Below are 8,752 nucleotides of genomic sequence, written 5' to 3'. Positions count from 1 at the left end.
CAGGTAATAGGAACTCGGCCACATAGCAAGGTAAGAAGGAGGTGGCAATGAGGTGTCATGTGCTTGACTAGGAGCTGTCAAATATTCTATTAAGCTAAATTTGACTTGTTATTAATGATTTATTAAGCTGAGTTTGACCATACCAATGATGGTTGGTTAACTTACTTAGTAATTAGCAATTAAGTTAGTTAATATTTTCATTTGATTAGAACACTATTGTTTTTGCTCTGGTAAGTTGAAGAAAAGAAAGAAAAGGAAGAAGAAGGAAGTAGAAGGGGAAGAAGCTGAACTAAGTCATCTGGAAGACAGATTTTAAAGGGGTTGTGTTGTTGAATCCTGAATTGGAAGGAGAATTAGGTTTTATGTTGCTGGAGTCCTGATTTGAAAGAAGGGATTGAAAGAACAGAAGAAGGAAGTGGATGGAGATGGTGCTGATTGAATCAACTAGGATCATAAGAATTCAGATTTCAAAGGAATTGAGAGTTGTGTTGCTGAAAGTCTGAGATTGAAGAGATAGGGTGAGAAATTAAAAAGAAGGCAAAGGGATTGAGGATTATTGATGACTATTGAATGGATAATGTAATTAAATGGAAGTTAATGGAACTTAGTTGTTGGAATCATAGAAACTGAAGAAAAAATTAAAGGATAACCAGAGATTAGAAAGAAGAGCAGGAAGCTTAAAGGATTGTTGTGTTACCAAGTCAATTTGTTAGAAAGGTTAGAGAAGGGTAAAATGAATTCAAAGTTCAAGTGAAGAGCGTATCTGATTTTTCAAGGTGTTCTTGATTAAAGGTGAGGGATCATTAACTGTAATGTATAATATTGTATGAATGTGTTGTTTACATATTTAAGAGCAAGTATTTACAAGATTCTTTATGCATAACTATGTTTAATAAGATTTAATAGCTTTATGTTGAGATTGTGAGTGGATCATATGTATTGACTGATGCATTGCTATCTATATAATGTTAAGAATGTGAGGGATACATTATTTATTGTTATATGTTTATATCATTGATTAGATATGTATATGAGTATTGTGAGGGACTTATATGTATATGGTTGTATGTATTTGTATATCGGTATGACTGGTTACTGCTTATTTACATAACTATAAATGTATGAGTAGAATGATGTGAGGAAAATAACTAAATACTGTTTTATAATTAAATGAAAGAGCTATGAAAGATTGTATGTATGTAGATGAATATAGACGTGAGGGAATCATGGATATTGTATATATGAGCTTATAGATAATGTTATTTGTTTATGTTGATCTTCTAGTATGAGAATGGTTATGAAAATGATATGTGATGCAATGTATGGAATGAAGATATGATGATGATGTATATGTATGTAATGACATGAAAATGATGATGATGTATAAGCATGAAATGAGATGATAATGATGATGATGATGATGATGTTGTCAAAAACATGAAATGGAAAGAGAATGAAAAGTATGAAATGAAAGTTAATGCAATAATAATAATTTGTGTCTACTGTCCCTTTCTAGTAGGGGGTTATGTACTGGATGAGATATTATGTATTGGATGAGGTATAATATAATGGTAATTCTAGAACATGATGTACGAGTCATGTGGTCTAGTGCAGACTATTATACGATGGTAATTCTGAAGTATTTTTCTCTTGGATATGTGGTCTAGTGCAGACCATTGCACGATGGTAATTCTAGAGCATATTCCTCCTGGACATGTGGTCTAGTGTAGACCATTAAACGATGGTAATTCTAGAGCATATTCCTTCTAGCCATTACACGATGGTAATTCTAGAGCATGTTCCTTCTGGACATGTGGTCTAGTGCAGACCATTACACGATGGTAATTCTAGAGCATATTCCTCCTGGACATGTGGTCTAATACAGACTATTATACGATGATAATTCTAGAGCATGTTCCAACTGGGACATGTGGTTTAGTACAAAATGTTATACGTTGGTAATTCTAGAGCATGATGTACAGATCATGTGATCTAGTAAAGAGAGTTAATGATAAAGCATGTCCTCATGATTATGTGGTCTATCTGAGATGAAGCAAGACCTAGTTTACCTCAATAATTATGTGCACAAGTGATATTTTACACTATTGATTAAGGACTTAACCAAACAGTAAAACGGTGTATGCATATTTATACATTGATATGAAAACACATTAACACTTCAATGTATTGTAGCATGATTTTCTCACTGAGCTGTTGGCTCATCCCTATTATAAAAATTCTTTTCAGATGATGGAGTTCAGAGGAGAGGTGTGTACAACTCCAGACTCTTTGGATTGTGAGTGTACATGGTACACCAACCACTGATAGAAGTGTTTATGAACAATAAGAGTTATGATGTGAAATAGACAAAGAACATGTTTTGCAATAAGGTTTAAATTCATAGAGCTTTATAATACTTGTTCAATAGCCATCAGTGTTATATATATGTCATGTATTAGTCTTAATCCCAACTTCGATAGTGTTAAGTATTCTACTGTGTTTGTATGAATTCTATGGGAGTTGCATTATTTATATAATTATGAAAGATGATTTCTGATCAATATCCATAAGGGCAGACTTTTTACCTTATCTAAGTCTAGGGTCGTTACATAGGCTCCTTGGCTTGTACAATTGCCCCTCGGTTGTCACATAACAGGAGAATAGTGCATTTGACAAGGTCAAAGACTACCTCCAAATCTGATAGAAATTTCCTCAGCCAAACACCTTCCTTTGCCGCATCACAAGATGTAAGGTATTCTGCTTCGGTAGTGGATTCGACTATAGACTTTTGTTTTACATTCTTCCATACAATTACACCTCCTCCTATTAAGTAAACCATCCTAGATGTGGTTTCTTTTGTCATTTTTATCAGTTTAGAAATCTGAATCAGTATACTCCATAATCAATAACTGATTACATTTGTAAACTAAGAAATAATCCTTAGTCCTCCTTAAGTACTTAAGGATGTTTTTCACAGCAATCCAATGTTCTTGTCTGAGATTTGATTGGTAATGGCTCACAATACCTACTGCATAGCAAATTTCTAGCGTCGTACACAACATAGCGTACATAACTCCCTACTGCTGAAGCATAGGGAATCCTCCTCATTTCTTCAATGTTCGTCTGAGTCTGAGGATATTGAGATTTAGAAAAATTAATTCCATATTGAAAAGGAACACTTCCTCTCTTGGAGTTCTCTATATTGAATCTGGCCAGAACTTTGTCTATATAGGATGTTTACGATAAGCCTAACATCTATCTTTAAAGATCTCTTACGAGTTTAATCCCTAGGATGTAGCTAGTTTCTTCGAGATCTTTCATCGAAAAAGTAGTGAATAACCACTTCTTAATCGATGTAAGAATCCCCACATCATTTCTGATAAGTAGTATGTCATCTACATAAAGAACAAGAAAACATACTGCACTCCCACTTAATTCTTTTAAATATACAGTTCATATATGTTTTGATCAAAACCAAAAGATTTGATTGATTGATTAAACCTGATGTTCCAGCTTTTGGAAGCTTGCTTCAGTCCATAAATGGACCGTTGTAATTTGCATACTTCGCCTTCTTCCTTCAAGGAAGAGAACCCCTTTGGCTACTGCATATAGATTTTCTCGTCGAGTAATCCATTCAGAAATATGGTTTTCACATTCATCTGCCAGTTTTTATAATCAAAGTACGCTATGATTGCCGATAAAATTCTGATGGATTTTATTATCACCACTGAGGAAAAGGTCTCACCATAGTCAGTACCCTCTTTCTGGGTATATCCTTTTGCCACCAGTCTCGCTCTGAACCTTTCAACCTTTCCATCAGGGCTCTTCTTTCTTTTGAAGATCCATTTACATCCAATGGGTTTTACCCCAATTGGTAGATCGACTAGAGTCCAAACCTTGTTGGAATGCATTGAATCCATTTCAGAGCGCATTGCTTCCAACCATTTAACGATATCAACATTCTTAAGAGCCTCAACTAGTAGATCGACTAGAGTCCAAACCTTTTTGGAATGCATTGAATCCATTTCAGAGCGCATTGCTTCCAACCATTTAACGACATCAGCATCCTTTTGCCACCAGTCTTGCTCTGAACCTTTCAACCTTTCCATTAGGGCTCTTCTTCCTCTTGAAGATCCATTTACATCCAATGGATTTTACCCCAACTGGTAGATCAACTAGAGTCCAAACCTTGTTGGAATGCATTGAATCCATTTCAGAGCACATTGTTTCCAACCATTTAACGACATCAACATCCTTAAGAGCCTCAACTGGTAAATCGACTAGAGTCCAAACCTTGTTGGAATGCATTGAATCCATTTTAGAGCACATTGCTTCCAACCTTTTAACGACATCAACATCCTTTTGCCATCAATCTTACTCTGAACCTTTCAACCTTTCCATTAGGGCTCTTCTTCCTCTTGAAGATCCATTTACATCCAATGGGTTTTACCCCAAATGGTAGATCAACTAGAGTTCAAACCTTGTTGGAATGCATTGAATCCATTTCAGAGCACATTGCTTCTAACCATTTAACGACATCAACATCCTTAAAAGCCTCAAAGTAAGTTATCGGATCATCATCCGACTCAACTGACACCATGTAGAACTCTTTCACTGTTTTCTCATCATCTGTGAGAAAAAATAACCTTATGGGTGGTCTAGATATCCTCCCATTGCGTCGAGATTCTTCAGGTGTTATAGTTTCAGAGGTTTCAGTGGGTACGTTGCTTGGTCTCACTTCAAAGAGTAATGTTTTCAAGTTATCCAATAACTCCTCAATAACTATAGGTTTCGACCTTCTGATGAGTGTTTCCTCCTCAAGGAAAGTAACATGTTTACTAACAATGACCTTTGGGTCATCGAGGTCATAAAACTAATAATCTATCATGCCTTTGGGGTACCTCAAGAAATGACATCTTGAAGTCCTTGATTCCAACTTATCTATCTATTGTTTACGCACGTGTGCAATGCAACCCCATACCATAAGATGTTGTAGGATAGGTTTATGCCCTTTTCACAACTCAAAAGGTGTTTATACTATATCTTTAGTTGGAATCCTATTCAAGGTGTAAATTGCCATCTCTAAGGCAAACCCCCAAAAAGATAAAGGGGCTCACTATAAATAAACATACTCCGAATCATATCCAATAGAGTTCGATTGTGTCGTTCAGATACACCACTCTATTGTGGTGTTCCAGGATTTGTTAGTTGACTAACAATCTCCTTTGATGTGAGATACTCCTTAAATTCATCCAATAAATATTCTCCTTCGTGATCTGATCTTAAGAACTTGATGCGTTTATCCAACTGTCTTTCGATCTCGGCTTGAAATTCCTTGAATTTCTCAAAGAATTTTAATTTCTATGCATCAAGTAGATATATCTATATCTAGAGTAGTCATCAGTGAATGATATAAAGTACTCAAATCTATACCTAGCTTGTATGTTTATGGGTCCACACACATCAGTGTGTATTAACTCTAACAATTCTAAGGCTCTAATACCTTTATTGCTAAAGGATTTCTTGGTCATTTTGCCCTGAAGGCATGACTCTGATGTGGGAAAGGACTCGACATTTAGACTCTCCACATCTCCATCCTTTACCAGCCTACTGATTTGGTCCATATTGATATGACCTAATCTTAGATGCCACAGGTACGTTAGATTCATTGAAGCTGTTTGCTGTTTCACATCATCATTTGAAACTAAATTCATTTTATCAGAGCAATTTAGAAAGTACAAACCATTTTGCAAATAACCAGATGCCACAAAAGAATTATTAAAATGAATAACTAATTTAGAATTAAAGGAAAAACTATATCCGTCCAAAACAAGTTTTGAAACTGAGATAATCTTCCTCTTAAAAGAGGGTACATAGTAACAATCATTTAAAACTAAATCAAAAGAACTAAAACTTAAAGTAAAAGTTCCAACAACCATCGTCATGGATTCAACTCTAGTGCCCATCCTTATGCGCATCTCATTTCTTTCCAACTTCCTTGTCTCCTTGAACCCCTGCAATACATTACAAACATGGATAGTAGTGCTAGAGTCCATCAACCATGAATTAGACGGTTCAATAGACAAAATCGACTCATAAAAAACATTTATATAAAATGTACCTTCTTTAGGAGTACCAGATTCTTTTGGCTTCTTGTCTTTCACAGTAGCCAGGAATGCATGATAGTTTCTCTTCCAGTGCCCCTCCTTCTTGCAATAAACGCACTTGCCACGTGCCTTCTTATTGCCATCACCCTTACCCTTGGCTTTCAAGGTCTTGCCCTTGTTGCCCTTCTTCTTCTTCTTCTTCTTCTTGGAAGAAGGTTTTGCATCAATGATGTTAACCTCAGGCTTGTTCCCTTTTAGGGTCTTCTTTGCCTCAACCAAAATATTGGCCAATTCAGTCAGCTCCAACTCCCTGTCACTTATTTGTGTGACATCCTGAAGGGAGCGTATGATTCTAGCAAAGAGTTCAGAATAAAATTTATCTTGTAAAGAAGATCGAACCCCATGGTCTCCAGTCTCTCAAATAGATTTATCATTTTCATGACATGATCCATCACTGGGGTCCCTTGGGACATCTGGGTATTATGGATTTGGCTCACCACATTATAATGTGCATGAGTGAGCTATCAATTAAACAACTCAGCGAGCTTGTCCGTTTTACCCCCAGCCATCCTTATGTCTTTTATAGACTCCACTAATGACTTATCAATAGATCCCTAAATGTAGTGTGAGGCCTTGGAATCCCTCATAATAAAGTTTTCGTAAAATTCATATTCAGGATCATCATTTGGGTGGGGTTCTTGGGGAGGTTGCTCATCAAGAATACTGACGAGTCCTTCTGTAGTTAGGAGCAACTTAATGCTTTGATACCAGTCAATGTAGTTGGATCAAGTCAATTTCGAATAACTTGGGCTAATAAACTTGAATTAACGGCAATCATCGTAATTAAATCTACATATGTAAAAGTTCGATCACATGAATTAATAACTATCAATAAAATAATAAAAGAGAGCAATCAACATCAATGGTCTCTAACAATTCAAGTCTCCCTCATGAATTGTAAGGTGAACTAGATACCTACTACCCATACATGTATAACTTACTCTATCGGGAGTCATTATACATACCATGGCAATGTGGACTATGTTATCCGCCCCTAGGGCTTCCAGTATTTTTAGCCACTTGAGTGTCATGTCCAGATCTTGTCGTTTGACACACACTCAAGTCATGTATATACCCTTCGCATTGGTTAATGTCATAGAAACATGAAGGATGACCCATTGTCGTAGTTGTTTGAGTTAAAATAAAATCGCAAGCGTACGGGTCAATCGTAGCTACGGGTCGAACACAAGGAGATATACGCCACTCTATTTAACTAACTTAAAAGTAATGCAAAGTGAACCAAATTAAAGTGTTAAATTAAACTAATGAAACCAATGAAAATTAATGCATCCTAACTCATAAGCATCTAACAAAATTAAGGGATTAAGTTGGTGTCCTAACACATGAGCATCTAACCTATCAAACTAACGTAAATTGGAAGGAATAACAAAAACACAGCCACACTTCATAATCACATAAAATTAAATAATGGAATAAAAGTGCATCCACATACCACAACCATATAAAAAAAATAAAAGAAATAGAGGGAGAAGAAGAAGAAGATAGAGAGAGATAGAGGAGAGGGAGAATGAGATTGAGAGTTTAGATAGTAAAACCTAGATGTGCTTACATGAATGTAACTGAAAAGCTTGAATACTTCATAAACTTACCTTGGCCTCCTCTTCTAAATCTTCAAGTCTTGTCATCAACTTAAGAACTTAGACTAAAAGGCTTAAAACCTAAACTAGAATTAAGAAATTACAACCCAATTGAAGACTTAAATTGAAATTAAAGCATAAACTAAACCTATTACAACCATTAAATGAAAATAAAAAAGCAAACTAGAACTTAGAAAAGCTAAAAATCACAACTTAGAAAGAGAAGAAGAAAAGAAATTTTACTAAGTGAATGAACTAAAAATTACACTAAAAACTGAATTAAAATTGAACTAGAAACTAACTAAAAACTAAACTAAAAAAACTAACTTGTTACAACCCAAAGGGCAAGGGGTATTTATAGGGGGAAGAGAGGAGAAGAGAGAAGAGGAAAGTGTAGGAGAAATATTCCCTAAGAAAAGAGAATATTCTCTTCTCCTTCCTCTTTTACAATGCCTTGAATCCTAAGAAGAAAAAAAAAAAAAAATAGAAAGAAGAAGAAGAGAAGATTGTTTACATAGACCATCTATTTCTAGAAAAGTGAACTTCCAATTCTAACTAGTGCTTCCTTTTCTTTGTAGATATCTTCTCCAAGCAATAAAATCAAAGTATATTTGACTTTTCAACTTTCCATAGGTGAGAGAATATCTTTCAAAATAAATCTATCCCAAGTAGAATTTCAGAAGTGCCCTTGAGAAGTTGGTGGAGAGAGAGAGTAAGGGTGATGACTAGGATTCCTTTAAGAATAAATAAAATACCCATTCTATCCTTCAAAAAACGTGGAGCATGGGGTGCTTATATAGGCCTCACCATTGTGTTCCTTGCGAAAAATCACCCAAAATAAACCCAAATTTCGTCCAATTTGGAGTTGGGGAGCCCAAGATATCTCAAGTTGAAGTTGGACTGTCCAGAGCCCTCCAAATGGAATCTTTCGGGTACAGGAAATATAACTTCTAGTTATTTCATTAAGGCCCCTAGAATCCGAACTTT

The sequence above is a fragment of the Telopea speciosissima genome, chromosome 2 (genome assembly GCF_018873765.1).
Source record: "Telopea speciosissima isolate NSW1024214 ecotype Mountain lineage chromosome 2, Tspe_v1, whole genome shotgun sequence".
Classification (NCBI taxonomy): Eukaryota; Viridiplantae; Streptophyta; class Magnoliopsida; order Proteales; family Proteaceae; genus Telopea; species Telopea speciosissima.
The sequence above is the reverse complement of the archived record's forward strand: the minus strand, read 5'-3'. Positions refer to the sequence as shown.